The sequence below is a fragment of the Triturus cristatus genome, chromosome 2_2 (genome assembly GCF_964204655.1).
Source record: "Triturus cristatus chromosome 2_2, aTriCri1.1, whole genome shotgun sequence".
Taxonomy (NCBI): Eukaryota; Metazoa; Chordata; class Amphibia; order Caudata; family Salamandridae; genus Triturus; species Triturus cristatus.
This window is the reverse complement of record NC_140582.1, coordinates 403,744,006-403,761,651: the sequence shown is the minus strand read 5'-3', so window position 1 is coordinate 403,761,651 and position 17,646 is coordinate 403,744,006.

Sequence of the window (17,646 nt, the reverse complement as noted above, 5' to 3'; positions counted from 1 at the left end):
TTTGCAGTGGGAACGGTGAATGTCCCACCTCCTCCCTGTTCCCCACAAAATCCAAAACTTTCCCTAATGCAGTTCAGTTTGGAGTGCAAATAATAACACCAACACCTCGAAGGTCTGGCACTATCGCCAATGTGGATACATTTGAAGTGGCAAAAGTATATGTTAGACCCCCAATAGTCCAACACTTTCCCCAATGTGGTTAATTTGGATGGAAATAGTAAGTGTAATGTTCCCAATGTTTGAGTGGAAATTGAAAATCTTATCCCCTCAAAGCGTAGTGCTTCTCCTATTGTGGCTCGTTTTTGGAGCAGGGATAGGAAATCCTACTCCACATAACTACCACTCTTTCTCCAATGTGGCTACGACTGAAGTGGGAAAAGTAAATCTAATACCCCCATGTCCAACATTTTTACCAATGTGGGTATATGTGGAGTAGGAATAGTACATTTCAGCCTCCCCTCCCCCTCAATGTTCAAAAACTTCAACAAACTGGCTAAATCTGTAGTTGCTCGCTTTTGATTTTTCATTAAAATGATCTATTTTAAGACAGAAAAAGTAAAATGGAAGTGTGGAGAGGTTGATAGTACAGCACCAAGATGCACTAAAAAACACCAGTACCACCATAGTGTGTTGAATAATAAAATGAGAAAATTGGATCAGAGGTACTCTATTGTTTTTTTAATTCATAAGCTGATCATTTGTTTATTGGGTTACAATATAAATATTTCATTTTGTTACAGTATCCATATTTTATAAAATCTTTAAATTCCCACTATCTAATCAGGATGCATTAGCTATAATTTGGTTCATCACATTCACTGTTCATTTTAAGGTATGCATGTTTTTAAATTTTCAAGCATTATCTCCTTGAACCTTTCACAAGAAATGTTAGCCCTCCAAGTGTTTGAAACATTCTTGTACACTCTTTAGTGTGTCAACAAATGTTTCACTGCTAGAAAAAAAAGTGTAAAATCCAGAATTGTTTGAATTATTATGGCAGGGAGTTGTCTAGTTGTAGGAATTTAGGAAATTATATTTTTAGCATACGTCCTGTGGGCTCTTGTGAGCTTGTGCTTGTTTCTCTTAAATCCAGTATGACATTTGTACCTTGAATTTCAGTCTTCTTTGGATCGTAATTGTATTCCCCTACACTTTTAGCAATACCATTTTTGGTGGTAGTCCTATCACAACATGCATTGGAGTATTATTTTGTGCACCTCTAATGTGTCCTTTCACAGGAAGTGCTTTTTAAAATATTGGTGCCTCCCCTTTCATTCAATTGTAGTTTCTCCTTTTGTGATTTGATATATGCTGCCAGTTCTGACATTATATCTGTGGCTTACAGAATTATTCAAATATGTTATTTTATGTATATGATGTGTCATTATAAAATTAGATTACATCATTACACATTTTACATTATTTACTTTTTGGCATTTCTTCTTTTGTGGGGGTTGATGGTACTTATTTTGGTTAAGTCTACTACAGAGAAAGAAAAATGTTTGCATTATTGAAATTTCATTTTTTCCCCCAGTATTTTTAGTGACTATTTTAACATTTTAAAAAAAGGTTTGTGTGGTACGGTTCCTTCTTTAAGACAGGGCAGCTCACACAAAGTAGGTGAACAGCATATGTTTTATTGTAGGAGTCAATCTAGAGCCCTCATCCACCAAGAAGGTAGCAATAACTTCCAAACTCACAGTCTTCTAAATTCCCTCCTGACAACCACCAATATTCTAAATGCTTAGAACATCACATAGCAACTTGTACAATCCCCTCTAAGATAAATGCAGAACACCACATCACCTCCCCCTCAATAATACAATAAACTAAAGGCAAATGGAAATGAGACAAAAAGATACAATAATGCTGAAAACACACAATCTTGTAATCAAAGTGGAATCTTTCTGACACAAAAAGGCCTACCCTCCTCCCTTTACACAATAGGTATCTTTGCACCAACAACATCATTAGGTTGACTTTTGGCAATCCTACTTGCATCATTAGGTTGACATTTAGCAATTCGTTTGAGATTACATATCTTATGAACATCAGTTTTAACTGCGTTCTTAAAATTTTTAATTATCTTCACCGGTTGACTGAACTTGGACTTCCTCGCCTCTTTTCTTGGTGACTTGACCCTAACCCAATCACCCACACTCACAATGGAGTGCCTTTCTCTCATCATTCACTCTCTTGTTCTCTCCATTCTTCTGTAACACCCACACAATCATCAACAACCCTTCTTTTCATAGTAACCCACAATGGAGTCATTACCGTCTTGGCAACTCTACCTTTGAACAACCGAAAGGGAGCTCGCCCCGTTGAAGAGTGCGTGATAAATCTGTATTCTCACACCTTTTGCTTCATTGCGACTTCCCAATCCCCCTCAGAGACCACAGCTTGTTGAAGGGTTGCCTTAAGCACTTTTACAAATCGTTCTGCTGTGCCATTGCTCTCTGGGTGATACAAAGCCACCTTCTTATGTTTAATCTCTCTCTCTCTCAAAAAGTCCACCCCCATCCTAGACGTAAACTGAACTCCATTATCTGACAAAATGCACACCAGAAGACCCTCTTGCTCAAAGAGTTTTTCCAGAAAACCAAACACTATCCCAGATTCAACTGAATTGACTACCTTGATCTTAAGCCACCTAGAAAACATATCAAAGCAAACCAACACATACCTGTCCTGAGAACTTAATCTGACAGGACCTAAAATATCAATCGCAATGTCCATCCTCAGAAAACTAGCTTGTTCTCTAATTATCATAGGCTGAGCCATGCACTTCAAAATCCTATCAATATTCATTGTGAACAATCACGAACCACCCTCTCTATATGTATAGTCATGGCAGGCCACCAATAGGCTTCTCTGACTCTTTCTTTGGTTTTAGCAATACCCATGTGCCTAGCATGGGCATTATCTACCACCTTGTCTCTCAAAATACCAGGGCTCACCAGTTTGCTTCCTCGCATAAGAAGACCATCAATCACTGCTGATTCTTCCCTGACCTGCCAATAAATTCTAAGGTCACCCTCACAATCTCACTTCTCAACCCAGCTACCTCATACTTTAGCTATAACCTGCTGCAATACCTGACCATAACCTAAACACCCTCTCCATTCTCTTTCTGAACTTAAGCATTCACTTATCTCACAGTCTTTGACTACCTCTTCAAAATTTTCACCACAAAAGAAATCACCATCCTCAAATATGGGGAAATTTTGAGATGTCTCCATCTCGTTGCCACACAGTCTGGAAAGGCAGTCAGCTAAAAAGTTATTTGAACCAGGTAAGTAAAACACTTTAATCTCAAACTCCTGCAAGGCTACAACCCATTTTCTTATACGATGTAATACAAAACCAATGCCTTTCTTGGTGAAAACTTCCCTCAACTGCTTGAATTCAGATACCACCTCAAAGTTCATGCCCCACAGAAATGACCTCAGTTTACACACTGCCCAATAAACAATTAGAGCTTCTTTTTCCACCACTGAATACTTGCATTCAGCTCTTCTCAATGGACTAGAGTTTAACAAGATAGTTTTCTCTATTCCATCTACTTTTTGCAGCCAAACAGCACCCAAGCCCTTTCAGCACGAATCAGTTATTAGATTGGAGAACTTGGTAGGATCAAAGCTTCCCAAATAAGGTGCTTCATTCAACTATTTCTTGATCATTTGAAATGTATCGCCACAACCTTGGCACCACACAAATTCACTCCCTTACTTGAGTAGCGCTCTCACCTATTCAGTTTCCTCCACAAACTTAAAAATATAAACCTGTTGTAGAATTCAGCCATCCCTAGAAACTTTACCATCATCCTTGTTTTTGGAGGAAGTAGATTACAAATAGTGTCAATCAATGACAACTTGGGTTTAATCCCAGATGCAGACACCAAATGTCCTAAATATTCAATTTCTTGAACATTAGACTTCCACTTGTCCGCCCTGAGACTGAGACTGGACTCCAGTAACTTCCCCAACACCGCTATCAACTTCTCATCATGCTCTTTGAGATCGGCCCCAAAAATAAAAACATCATATTGATAGATTTTGCCACCATCAATTCCCTTCAGGAAGCCCTCCATTGCCATCTGAAAAACTGAGGCCACAGAGATAAGTCCGAAGGGCATCCTTAAAAACCTGAAGGTACCAAACGACGTGATGAAAGCCGTGAGTTCTTGGGACAATAAATGAAGTTTGACCTGGTGTTAGGCTGAGGACAGATCCAATGTAGAGAAGTGTCTTACACTGTTTTTCGACTTTAGTCACAGATTGGATTCTGAGGTGACCTTACAAGTCTCTAGTATATGGTATACTATTAACCCAGGGCATTGGTACCCCAGAGGCCTACCAGGGGCTGCAGCATGTATCATGCCACCACTGGGAAGCCCTCCAAAATGACACCACAGGTCTGCTACTGCAGCCTGAGTAAGGTGCTGTATGCACCCCTTACAGAGATATAGGTTCACTATATCTCACCTATCACTGCACATATAAATCTATAAGTCACCCCTATGGCAGGCCTTATCAATCCTGAAGGTAGGGTGCTTGGTTTTGTGTGAGAGGGTGCCCATGCATGAGCAGAGCCCCTCTGCAGCCTTCGGAATCTCTTCTCTGGGGTTGTCTGTGATGCAGCCTGACCATATACTCTTAAGTGCATTATAACCAAACGGTAAATGCTACCTTTGGACTGGCTGCACAGAAACACATCATGTTTGGTGTCAAACACCTTGGAATCATACCCCCACACCAGTAACTGGTGTGGGAGTATGATCACACCATTCTAGAGGGAGAGACATGACAGCACCGGTATACCCGGTACCAGCTTAAAAGAGCCCTGGCATCACAAAATGGATGCTGCAACCACAGACACGGGTCTGGCCTCCTGCTCCTGACCAAAACTCCGGCAGGGGAGGCCTGGACAATAGGTTTCCTGTCCTCCCAGACAGGTCTTAGTGGATTAGGGCTGGGTGGGAGCACTCCAGCAGTGCTTTGAAGTCCTGCACTGGGGGCACATTTGGTGTCCCTGTGCATAGTCCAGCTCAAACCAGTTACAGGGGCTACCAGTTCCTGCTCTGGCATGAAACTGGACAAAGGAAATGGGTGTAGCCACCCATCTTTCTAAACCCTCCCATAGGTGGGTCCCCTGAGTTAGTCCAACCCCTTCCTTGGGTATAAAGAAGGAACCTCTGTAACCAGAAATTTAGATATCCCTGGACGAAACTCTGAAACTGAATCCTGGAACTTCGACAATCTGTTCAACGCCGGATGACTAAAGAATCTCCCTTGGGGTAAAGGAGTTACTCCCCTGCTTGGCAGGCACTAAAGATGCATCTGTCCAGTCTGCATCTTCAAAGCTCCCGCCGGACGCTGAAGACTTTGCAACACCAGAAGTGGATTTCCAAACTTCCCAGAGGCCGAACCTAGTCTCCAGCAAAGCTGAGACCTGTAACCCTCATGGGTACTTTGGAACTGGAGCCCCTGGACACTGTGCATATTTGCAAGTGCATCAGCTTCCCTACGACTCTCGAGGCTGTGCATTGTGTTACTTATAGCCCAGACCCCGAGCACGTTTTGCACTGAAGATTGTGGGCCTACACTCCGCGAGTGTTCCGTGAGCCCACTTTTTGCATTCCCGCTTGAGGTACCTTTGCGATCCCTTGTCCGTGGACTGGTGGGTCCCTGTGAAGGCAACTCTTACTTTAATTGGGCTTCCCTGGTTGCTCATGATGTTCCCTGACATTCCATTGCTTGGGGAGTCCCCAGGACCTTGCTGGTCCGCACCAAAGCATCTTTCTCCTTTCTACGTGGGTTGCTGTTGCCAAGGCTTGTTGTATCCAATCCGGGCACTGACACTGTAGTATTCGACATCCTTTGTAGGACAGCTTGAATCCAGCTCCTGGTTGTCCTCAACACCTCCTGGTCCTCATGGCTGAAGAGTCAAGCTTCACCTCTTCGCACCTAAAACAACCGACATCGGTGGGCATTCGTCTATCATGCCCCTGGACCCAGACTCTTTCCCCTCTGCTTTCAGGTTCTTCACATCTTTGATCCAGGCTTGGATCTCTTCGGACACTTCTCCTCTTCCCAGCATAAGCACTTTTCAGTCTCCTGCCATTGAAAACGACGACGCGACCCAACACCATTTGACACCTATGCACCCGGCTTCCCTGGGTGAGGTAACTCGAGTATTGCAGTGCTCCCATTGGTGTTGACCCTAAAACTGTCTAAGTCCAAGAGGGTTTGGTCCTAGTCCATTTCTAAGTGCCCTTTACCTTTAAAAATCTAACCGCGACTTTCCCCATAGAAGCTAACGGGAGCTCGCGTGCTGTGTTCTCACACTGCACACAGCCCCTGTGGGTCACCTGTGTCACTACCTTGGGAGGTTCCTTGGGGTCCCAGCGATTCTACAGGCTCTAAGTCTTGTGTCTAGACAAGTCGTGGTTCTTATACCACTTTCTTAGTATATGGTTTGGTCCGCCCCTAGGGCCTAACTTGTATTATGCTATTTTACTGTAATATTTGAAGTGTAACTTATGTGCTTTTGCCTCTAACCTCATAAAGAGACTAGAGGGGTGTGTTTAGTAATAAATACATATATTTTATATATATACCTGGTGTGGTGTCCTTTCATTTAGCCACTCAAGAGATTATAGACTGGTAAAACAAGCTGCTTTACTTTCTTTTAAGACTTAGACTGAAGGCTGCTCTCCATAGCTAGCACTAGGATAGCTTTCAATAAATGTTGTCTTTAACCTATCATCAATAAGGGGTTGTTTGGACTGGTGCAAGGTGCCCACTATAACTAGTGGAAAGCATATACCAGGCCAACTTCTCACAGAGGGCAGGGGCATGGACAAGAAGTTCACAATGGAGGGCAAGCACGAAGAGTAGTGGTAGCACATAGCTCCATGCAGGACAGCATAAAGGGGGCAGAAGCATGGACTTGGACAACAGAAGGCAGGGAGAACATGAGTATGGACAGCAAGCTAAGCACGATGGGGAAGCGAAAGGGAAAGTGACAACACAAAAGATGACAGACTGCAGGGGGGCATGGGCAACCGGATGACCACAGAGGAAAGACCTGCATGGGCAAGGATAGCACAATAGTTCATGAAGGGCACATGGTGAAGGTCAGAGACTTGCACATGGAGAACAGAGGACATGGGGTGGGGGAAGACGTAGCAAGCTCACCACAGAAGGCATGGGCAGCGGCAGCACAATGGCCCATGAGGCAAGGCTAGGGGGGCAGGGGCAGGCACATGGAAAACAGAGGGCAGATATGAGGGTTGGCAGCAGGGAGAGCCTCATGTTGCGAATGGCTGAAAGCTGTGTGCAGTAAAGGAGTGGGCTGAATATGTTAAAAAAAAGTCTAGAAGTGTCTGAATTTTTTTTATAGTCAAGTATGGTAATGTGTTCTTCCCTAACATTAAAAATACCCCTGAATATCACAAAAAAATAAAGGATAACTTGTTGTTATAATTAGGTATGGTGATAAGATCTTAACTTATGTTAAAAAAAAAACTAGAACAAAGGTGATAGAAATGTAACAGTTAGGTGTTGAAAAAGTTAGAGCCTAATTCTTAAAAATAAATCAAATTAAAAAAAAAACTGAGATGTGTCAGTTATAGTACAGTGAGCTAACCATAACATGGGCCTCTGCCCATGTTATGTCCAGAACAATTGAGAGGATCACAATAAAAACATGACTTGCAGTTTGCAAATACTATCAAGACAATGTGAATGCATACAGGTCAGACTTTGTAATGAAAATTCTTCAAGAAAAGTGTATGTACAAATAGAACTGACAGAAAGACAGTTCAAAGATCTCAGGTCCAAATGGAAGAAAATGCCCATAGGCACTTAAAGAATTACACAGCACATTTTAAATTAGTTATTGACTCAAGTGTAATGTTGAGCTAATCAGAGCCCAAAAAGATGTAGAAAAGAAAATGCCTATTTCTTTTTTTTTTTATCTTTATCATTATGCACAAACCAAAATGTGGATAGATAGTAACAGTAGAAAGACGGAAAAAAACTAAATTTAAATACATTTACTGAAGAATCTGACTCCACATCATGCGCCATAGATGTCTGTGAAATGCTTATCTAGCTCACGTATTCATACTTCATACCTTACTTTTACATGCTTTTGTCCAATTAGACTTCCCCTGTATGTCTCTAGTACCTATTGACTGAGGCCCAGATTTATCAAACTTTAACCCCACATAACACAGCAAGACGCCTTGCTGCGCTGCTCGCAAGGGAGAGGGCTGGAATGCGCCATAGTTAATATGATATGGCGCATTACTGTCCTCTCCCTGCACTGACACGCTTTTGGCACCTAGAACCAGCACAGGTACCCTTGTGTTAGGGTGCAGTTATGCCTACATTGCAAGCAGGATTAAAAACAACCCTCAAGGGTGTTTTTTCTCTTTCTATGTGTACTCCTTTAATACCTATAAGTTACACTTAAGGTCAGGCCTAAAGGACCACAGGACAAGGGTGCATTGTATTTAAAAAGTATGACGTGTTCTTAAGTCTCACTTGTCCTAGTAGTGAAAAACTCCTAAATTCATTTTCACAACTGGAAGGCCTACCTCTCCTATAGACGAGCATTGTGTTGCCTTATTACATTTAATAAGTGCTAGCTTTAGATTTGGATCAGGTAGAGATGTCATGTTTAGACTCAAATAAATTGTAATTTAAAATCCTCTTCAAGGGTAAAGTTGGATTTTAAGCCACAATTCTGAAAATACCACTTTTAGAAAGCTTGCATTTTCTTGTGCTAGCTGTTTCTTCCTTATGCCCATGTCCTACTTCACCTGACTGTGAATGATACTAATGTTGGGCTTTGTGTATGCCTCCCGGACAGTGAGACAATAGGGGACTAGGTATGGGCAGGATGGGCCATCCGCATGGATAACAGGGGCATGAGCTGTTCCCTGCCCCACTCACATTTCAAAGGACCCTGACACCAGCCTTTTGTCTTCCCAGACTTCTTGGAGCCTTGGCAGGGGAAGGGAATATATTTCTTGAACCAGATGAGGGGGGAACTCTCCACTTCAAAGGCTTGCACGTGGTATAAATACTGGACCATCAGAACACCTCTTGAGTGCACTCTGGGACCTGTGGAAGACTTTAGAAGGATGGTTTTGCCTCCTAGAGGTCTGCCCTGCTGCTATGAGAGGACTTCCCAACTGCTTGAAGGACTGCCTTGTTTTTTACAGGTAAACTGGACCATCTCCTTGAACCCAGTATAACCAGTGAATCCAAGGGCTAGTTGGCTAGCCACCTCTGTGAGCTACAGTGACACAACATAACAAGCTTGTGAGGCCTTCAATCCTGTATCTGACCCCTGCTGGACTGAGTATTTGGTCCTGGGCCCTTGCAAGTGCTGCCTAACCCTAAAACATGGGACTTAGACAACTTTTCACTAGTAACTTCCTGGAGGACTGATTGACGACTGAGACCAACCTGATAGCCGATCTGCCCAATGGGTATCACCGGTCAGCCAGACTTCGGATTGGCTCCCGCTAAGTTCTTTTCCACAGCATAAAATTCTGTTCAGCAGGACCTCCTGGTTTCGGTATTTGGCATTGTGGCAACCTCTTTGGCTACAGACTGTATCTTTTTACCGCTGGAGGTTTTCGACTTACAAAACATTGTCCAAGTTTGAAGGTAAATATCTTCACTGGAATCAATGCCTACTGGATCCCCACTGAAGAAGATGACCTCCTTGACCTTGAAATCCAGCTTTTTCCCACCATCGTCAACAGTTTCAATGAAACTTTGTCCGATTCCCCCCTGATGAAGACGGCTCTTCCTTGGGCACAGCCTGCTGGCTTGTTCTAATGAACTCTACCTTCACCTGGACTTTTCTTCAATACATTTTTTTAAAATCCAAAGGTAAGTCAAGACCACCCCTTGCATCTGACTCTCGCACCATTGTGGTTGGTCCTAACTTTTGACTTTGCGCCCTATCTTGCATGACCAGATACCTGCGGTTGAGTCTTGCATCTTTCAGGTGCAATGTTACACTAAAAACGTACAAAAAATCGTAACTCTTGTTCTACTGATTAAATTGAGTTTGGTGTCATTTTATTTATGAATTGTTTTTTGATTTTTCTAAATTGGTTTGGGATTTTTCTTGTGTTGTGTGTTTTGCATACATATTTTATACAATTTCTCTAAGCTAAGCCTGACTGCTTTTGTGCCAAGCTACTAGAGGTTTGAGTACAGATCCTGGAGGTTCACTGAGTTCCATTGAAAAGCCAGGTCTTGAGGTCCTTTAGGAACTTAGGGAGCGATGCAATATGTCAGAGGTGGAGAGGGAGGGAGTTCCATGCCTTTGCCGCGAGGACGGAGAAGGAGCGCCCTCCAGTTTTGTTTTTCTTGATCTGAGATATCGTTGCGAGGGAGAGTTTGGCCCGACCAGAGAGAGCGCTGGGGCACATGGAACATGAGGCGATGGTTCAGGTTGGCGGGTCTGGTGTCGTGGTGGGCCTTGTGTGCATGGGTGAGAAGCCTCAGGGTGATTCTCTTCTCAACAGGGAGCTAATGTAGGGTCTGTAGGTGGTGGCTGATGTAGCAGTGGTGCGGTAGGTTGAGGACTAGTCTAGCGGCGGCGTTCTGGATGTTCCGGAGTCTGTGGGTGAGGTTCTTGTTGGTCCCGGCATAGAGTGCGTAACCGTAGTCCAGTCTGCTCCTGATGAGGGCGTGTGACCATTTTCTTGTGTTTGTGGGGGATCCACTTGAAAGTCTTATGGTGTAGGCGGAGGGTGTGGAAGCAGGAGGAGGTGATTGCATTGACTTGGCGGTCCATTTTTAGTTCGGAGTCTAGGATGATTCAGAGGTTGCATGCGTGGTCCGAGGGGGTGGCTTGCCAAGGGTGGGGAGCCACCAGGTGTCAAGTATCTCGGTTTTTGTCCGTGTTGAGTTGAAAGGAGGCTGTTCTTCATCCATCTGGCGACAGCTCCCATTCCGTCTTGGAAGTTGCGTTTGGTGACGTTGGGTGCTTTGGACAGGGAGAGGATGAGTTGGGTGTCGTCTGCATAAGATGTGATGTTGAGTCTGTGTGCTATGACGATGGATGCGAATGGGGCACTGTAAATGTTGAACAGGGTCGGGCTGAAGGAGGATCCTTGAGGCACTACGCAGGTGGTTGGAGTTGGTTCTGAGAGAAATGAAGAGCGTCTGACTCATTGCATTCTGCCGGAGAGGAAAGCGAGAATCCAGTTAAGGGCCTTGTTCTGGATTCCCACGTCGTGAGTCTGCGGGCTAGGGTGCGGTGAAGGACAGTGTGGAAGGCCGCGGAGAGGTCTAGGAGGATAAGGGCCACAGTCTCTCCTCTGTCCAGGAGGGTACAGATGTCGTCTGTTGCTGCGAGGAGTGTGGTTTCGGTGCAGTGGTTCTTCCTGAAGCCTGATTGGGAGGAGTCGAGGATGCTGTTTTCCTCGATGAAAGTAATGAGTTGGCGGTTGACTGATTTTTTCATTACATTGGCCGGATGAGGGAGTAGGGAGATCTGTCTAAAATGCTTGAGGTTGGTGGGTTTCTTGAAGTCAATAGTGCCAACCGGGGCTATCACGGCATCGTGACCAACAAATCCAACAGTTCAGTCTGACCCCAATGGAGTTGAGGGCTGGCTACAGTGTCAGGGAAGACCTGCAAACAGTACCTTGGAGTTGGAGAGGCCTTGAGCACCTTGCGGTGAAGTGTAGCAGGGAGGCTTCACTGGAGTCACAAGGCATCGGTGCTGAACATCAGTGCAGAAGTCAATAAGACCTTAAAGTCACATACGTTGTAGATCAAACTCCATGAGATTGAATTCAGGATTGCTGATGTCGGCAGTGCTGAGGCTGCGGTGTCATCATCGGCGATACGTTGTGCACTTCACGATGAGGTGTCCGTGGCTTTGATGCAGGCAGCGGCATGGCATCAGTTGGAGTGCTGTAATAAATGTTTCTCATTAATTTAAGTTGCATATTATTTTAAGATTCATTCTAAAAATGTAATATTATGGCCAACATTTTTCGCCAAGGTACTTCTAAAACGAAAGGAGATAGTTTCCGAAATTGTTAAAATTCCTTACATGTGAAAGATCATGCTTAAATATTTTCTGTGATTGTCAAGGAGTGTGGAACATAAACAAAAAACATGTTCAAATGACTCCCAATTAGAGTTGCATAGGCGACAGCTGAAGTTAGTCTTTATCGTTTGGTTCCAGGACCCATCAAACCGATAAAAAATTAGATTAACAACCTTAATCACAGTATCGTTTTCTTTGCTTCAGTGGTGTACCTTAAATATGGTTGATGCTACAAAGGTGTAGGTTCCTGTGATATAATTTCTGTTCTAAGAAGGTTTCTTTTAATTTCCAGCTGTTTACGAGCCGATTTGTAATTCCTTCAGATCAGGCACATTATTAGTCATTAAAGTCTTGTTTTGTTTTTGTTCAGTCAATGCCACTTCCACATTTTGTTTGACAAGTTTTTTCATAATAATACATTTAAAGATATTTTTGACAACTGAATGGCAATACATGTAATAAATAAATTGAGTGATGGTTATGATAAGTGTTAATGGAGTGAGCCTGAGTTCGAGTGGATCTTAGCTTTGTGGAGTGGATCTTATGAAGTTGAACAATTTTCAAAATGAGTTCAGGTAGCGTCATCCTATTTTCCTATAAAGTTAGGTTTCCAAGGTAGACGCCATAGATAAGAGCAGATGTCATCTTGGCATTTGCTATTGTTAAAGTAGCGATCATTGCACCTCTTCCATACTTTTGAGCAAATTGTTTTATTGCTCCTGTTACAATGGGGATTTTAGATGCAGGTGTTCCATGTGAGGGCTCCATGTAAGATACTTACAATAGTTCCAAGGTAAATATGTTGATCTGTGTTCTTGAATTTAGCTGTACCTGTATACCAGTTAAAACTGGGTTCCATGCATCCAAATGGCTTAAATGTTGTCTTCTTGATTTTAATCTAGCGGTTATTTTCAATGTTGTATGCATGAAGTTGGACCATATGAGTTATAGAAAGAATGAGAAGGTCATCTGCTTAGGCCAAGAAAGGTATTGGTACATTTGCCAATTTGAGAGTATCTTTATTGCCTAAATTGAATATTGCAGCTAGATAGGCTATGTAGATAGAGAAGAGTAATGGTGCAAGAATACACCCTTGTTAGAAATGGGATATACCTGAGGTTCAAGCAACAAGAGGCAAACCAACAAGCCCTTGGAGTTCACTTTGAGTGCAGGCAAAATCCAGCTCTCCTTCAGCAGAGTCAGAGAGCAGCAGGGTAATACAGAGAAAAGCAGGCCTTACAGATAAGCAGTTCAGTTGAGTCATTTAAGCACCACAGCAGGTTTTCTGTCACAGTTTCAGTTACAGGTTCAGTATAGTCTGTTTTTAGGGAGTCAGAGACCCAGTATTTATACCCAAAGTGCCTTTGTTGTGGGGGTGACTTCAAAGCAGCTCTTTGAAGTGCACAAGAATCCCTTTCAGCCCAGTCCTGTCGGCCAGGCTAGCTGTGAGGGGGTAATTAGTCCTTTTTGTGGGAACAGTACACTGCCTATTCAAGTAAAGTGTTATCGCTTCCCTTCTATCCTAGCCAGGCAAGGCCATTGGAATGCTGATGTATGTAAATGGGTACTTAGACACACCTATCCTTCTGGTGTTGTGGCTGTCTAGAGGGAATGCACTAAGTGTAGCTATCATCCACACCAGACATGTATTAGAGAGGCTGTCAGGCACACAGAGCAGTAAGTGCAGAAAAAATGTCTACTTTCTAAAAGTGGCATTGCTAAAGCAGTAATATTAAATTCAACATCACCAGTAAGGAGGATTTATCATTAACATTCCACACATATCAAACATGAAAAAGCTACTCCTCTCTGATCAGAAATTGCAGTTTAAAAGTGTATTCAATCAATCAATAAAATACTTTATTTCGATTGAGTTTACAATCATAAAAAGTACATTTAAAGGATTACAACATTATTAAAATCAGTTTGCTCATTGGCTGCTTAAAAAGTGACGCATTTTACATGTAAGCACTAACACTCTAAGTACAAAAATATTAGCACAGTAATCAGTAAAAATCAGTTTGTTCAATAGCTGTTGAGGAAAGCAGGCAATTAGGAATAAACGCTAACACTCTATATACAGGAATAGTAGCCGAGTAATCAGTAAAATCTTAAGAAACAGTTGCCAATAGTTGAGAATGAGTTTTCAAGCAGGCTTTAAGAAAGCAGGCTACAGTTTTGGCTATATACGGGGTATCCAGATATTGAAGTGCCAAAAGAACCGGTCTGCATCTTCTCAGCTGTGGTAAATATTCTTTTTTACCTTGACTGAATTTCATACGGAATCTAAAGTAAAGTAAAATAGCTCAGAATAACAAGAGGCAGAATCCGTGGTATAAGAGATTTTCTGAATGGGCTTTATTCCAAAATGGCCGACTCGAGTGGCGGCCTTCAGGTTCCGTCACCACGAGGGTTCAGGAAGTGAAGTACAATACTTTATTGACAAGCAGTAACTTTTATAATACATACATCACAATGAAGTGAATACAGTAGGCGTAACAATTGATAAGGACATTGACGTTTGGTGTGCGTAGCCGAAAATGGGTGTAATAATGAGTAAAAAGAACATGATTGGCTATGATGTAATACATAGGTGGATCTATAAGATAATACTTAACATAGATGCGCGCGCAGCAGCATGACGTGTGATTGACGTGCAACTAGGGGGTGAAGGGGACTTGACATTTAGCTCTACATGTGGAGACGAGAAGTCTGGGGGGTCAAGTCAACCTAATCCCAAATCATATCTAACATCCTATGTTTAGAGAACTATGTTATCCACAAGAAGAGACTCTCGGACAGAATCTATTCTATACTGACTGTGTGTGCGTGTACAAGCGTCTAAGTGTCTATGTGAGATGCGAGGGGCAGAAAACTTTCCATGGCAACAGGGCTATGAATTACTTGCAGGAGGACGGAAAGGCCGAGTCCTTTGCTTATGAGCTAAAGGAAATGTTTACCTAAATCACTGGACAGGAATGCATCGGCTGAAGAGCAAAGTAGATAATTCGAAGGTGAAATACAGCTTCTTGGCAGGCAGGCAAAACTGGCCGAGGCAGGCACCGTTAGCTGCACAGGGAGTAGGACAAAGTTCATGGATACAGATGCGAGCTCAAGCTGAAGCTGTCAGAGACAGAGAGCAGGGAAGGCTTTGAGGACAGAATCGGGCCTACTTGCCTGAACTGTAAAAATGGAGTAACTTAGCCATATAAAGTCGGTGGCCTTTCATACTTAGGAATCGAATATCCAGCCCATTGCTGGCGGATCTGACAGAGAACATGTTGACGGTGGACGCACATATGTTTGCGTTTTGGAAACTGGAACTGGAGGGAACATACATGTACTTGTGACATGCACATAGAACCGTTGGGGTCCAAGATAGGGGACATAACTGATCAGGAAAATCCACATTTCCACATTCCCTCCTTGTCCCCTACTTGCCCTTCAAGAGATATCAATCTTCATCATTCCATCGATTTGCTCATGGAGCATCATTTCTTCTTCCTTCTTCTTCCGGCATTTTGAACGAGAACCTTGATATGGAATGCATGATGTGGCACACAGACCACAAATCGCTGGTCCACATTGCAGGCATAAACAACAACTGAAGAGCATAAGAAGGCCAATACCTAGGAAGGATAGAACTCTCCATCCCCAGGCTGATATCACACTCCAAAACCACCCGGACCACGTCCAAGTGCCTGGATTTTCGTGTATCTGGCTCACAATCTTATGAAGGCGTGTTATAGCTTTATATACAGATGGCGAATTTTCTGGTATGAATATGCAGCAGCTGGATCCGATGACCCTGCAAGCTCCGCCCCTATCGGCCAGGATGACGTCAAGGACAAGACGATTCTGGAGAACAACAATTCTCATCACTGATTGTTCCTCTGTCAGATTGCCTAGGGCGGCTATAGTCTCGTTTACTACAGCTTCGAGAGTCTTGGTTAGTCTACGTATCAGCTTACTATTTGATATTGTACCTATATAGGGAAAGATGCCTTTATTGAAATCTACATACTTGTCCCATGCCGTCTCAGTATAATCGACAACTGGGAGATCTCTTCGCTCTCTATTGTGTACTAAATGAACATTCCGATAATAATCAGGGGGAGCTAGGAAAACAGGTGGTAAAAGGAATGCTATGTAACAGGTACCATCCCAATCTAGAGGCAGACGCATATATGCCGTCTGACCACATATAAAGTAAGAATGGCGAGAAGCTCTAAATGAGGATTTACCTTGATCACTATATTCTATTGTAGTAACGCATTGGCTATGGCCCATATGTATGGAACCAACTTTTCTTATACATAATTCACCCTTAACTGGAAATACTGACATAGTGGGCAGAATTAGTTCAACTTCGGATTTGACATTCAGAATCATAAGATTAGGTGTAAAATTACCTAATTTATACACTTCATTTTCTAGATCAGTTCCTGTTCTACTGGGGCGACCCTCCTTATTAGGATGACAGACTTTGAATAAAACTAGATTCAGATTTCCCCATATCCAATGTTGTTGATAAACTGCTGTGTCTGGGTCTATGGAATTTAGTAAACTAAACCATGCTCCACAGGAGCCATTGTGTGTGAATGGATGTGGAAAGAAAGGCAGAACTCCTTTGTTATTCTGATAGGGAGGGAGTCGGCCACACACCCAACAATTGGTGGCATTACTAGTCTGATGGGAATGATGTAACATACTAATGAAAGTGTTATTGCGCAGCGCAAGTCTATAAGATAATTCATGTGGCGGTAGGTCACTAAAAGAATGTTCTGCAGCAACATTATAAACATGTCTAGAAATAGGATGATATATGTGCAAAATCACACTCGTAATAATTATTAAAACACTCAATAAAAACAAAATTAATAATGTCCTCATACAGTAGCTACGCAGTGATTTACAATACGCCTGTCGTTTCAACATTTCTCGGGTATTTTCTCTACTCAGGTCCAAGGGATACATGTCGGAGACAATTCAACCGCTTCACCTTGGAGAGGACTTAAACAATCAAATTGCTCGACTGTTTGGGCCTAAGCTTTAATTTATAGCACTGAGAGTCATTCTGTTCAACAAAAGGAAGTTTTGAATCAGTCTGTGAGGGAGTGCAGGGCACAGTGTCTATATCCGAGGATAGTCCATGAAATTTCTTAATATGGCTGGAATGTATCCAGCCCTTGCGGCCCTCAACTTTCACGGCTGTTCTTGTGGTCAGCAGGACTAGCTTCGGTGCTTTCCACCTGGGCTCCAACTGGGTCTTCCGATCAAAATTTCTTATAAACACCAGATCCCCCGGAGCAACGTCATGGGGTTTCACCTCAGTGTTGTCAGGAAAAGCTGCAGCTACCTGTGAACGACAAGATTGTAGTGCAGACATCAAGGAAGCCAAGTAATCTGTCAGCATATTACAATTAACATCAGTTATTTTACGTGGTATAGGCGTCCCCCACATATTTGGTGGCCTTCCGAAGATCACCTCATACGGGGATAGCCCTGTTCGAGAGTGTGCTACCATTCTTATGTAAAATAGTGCAA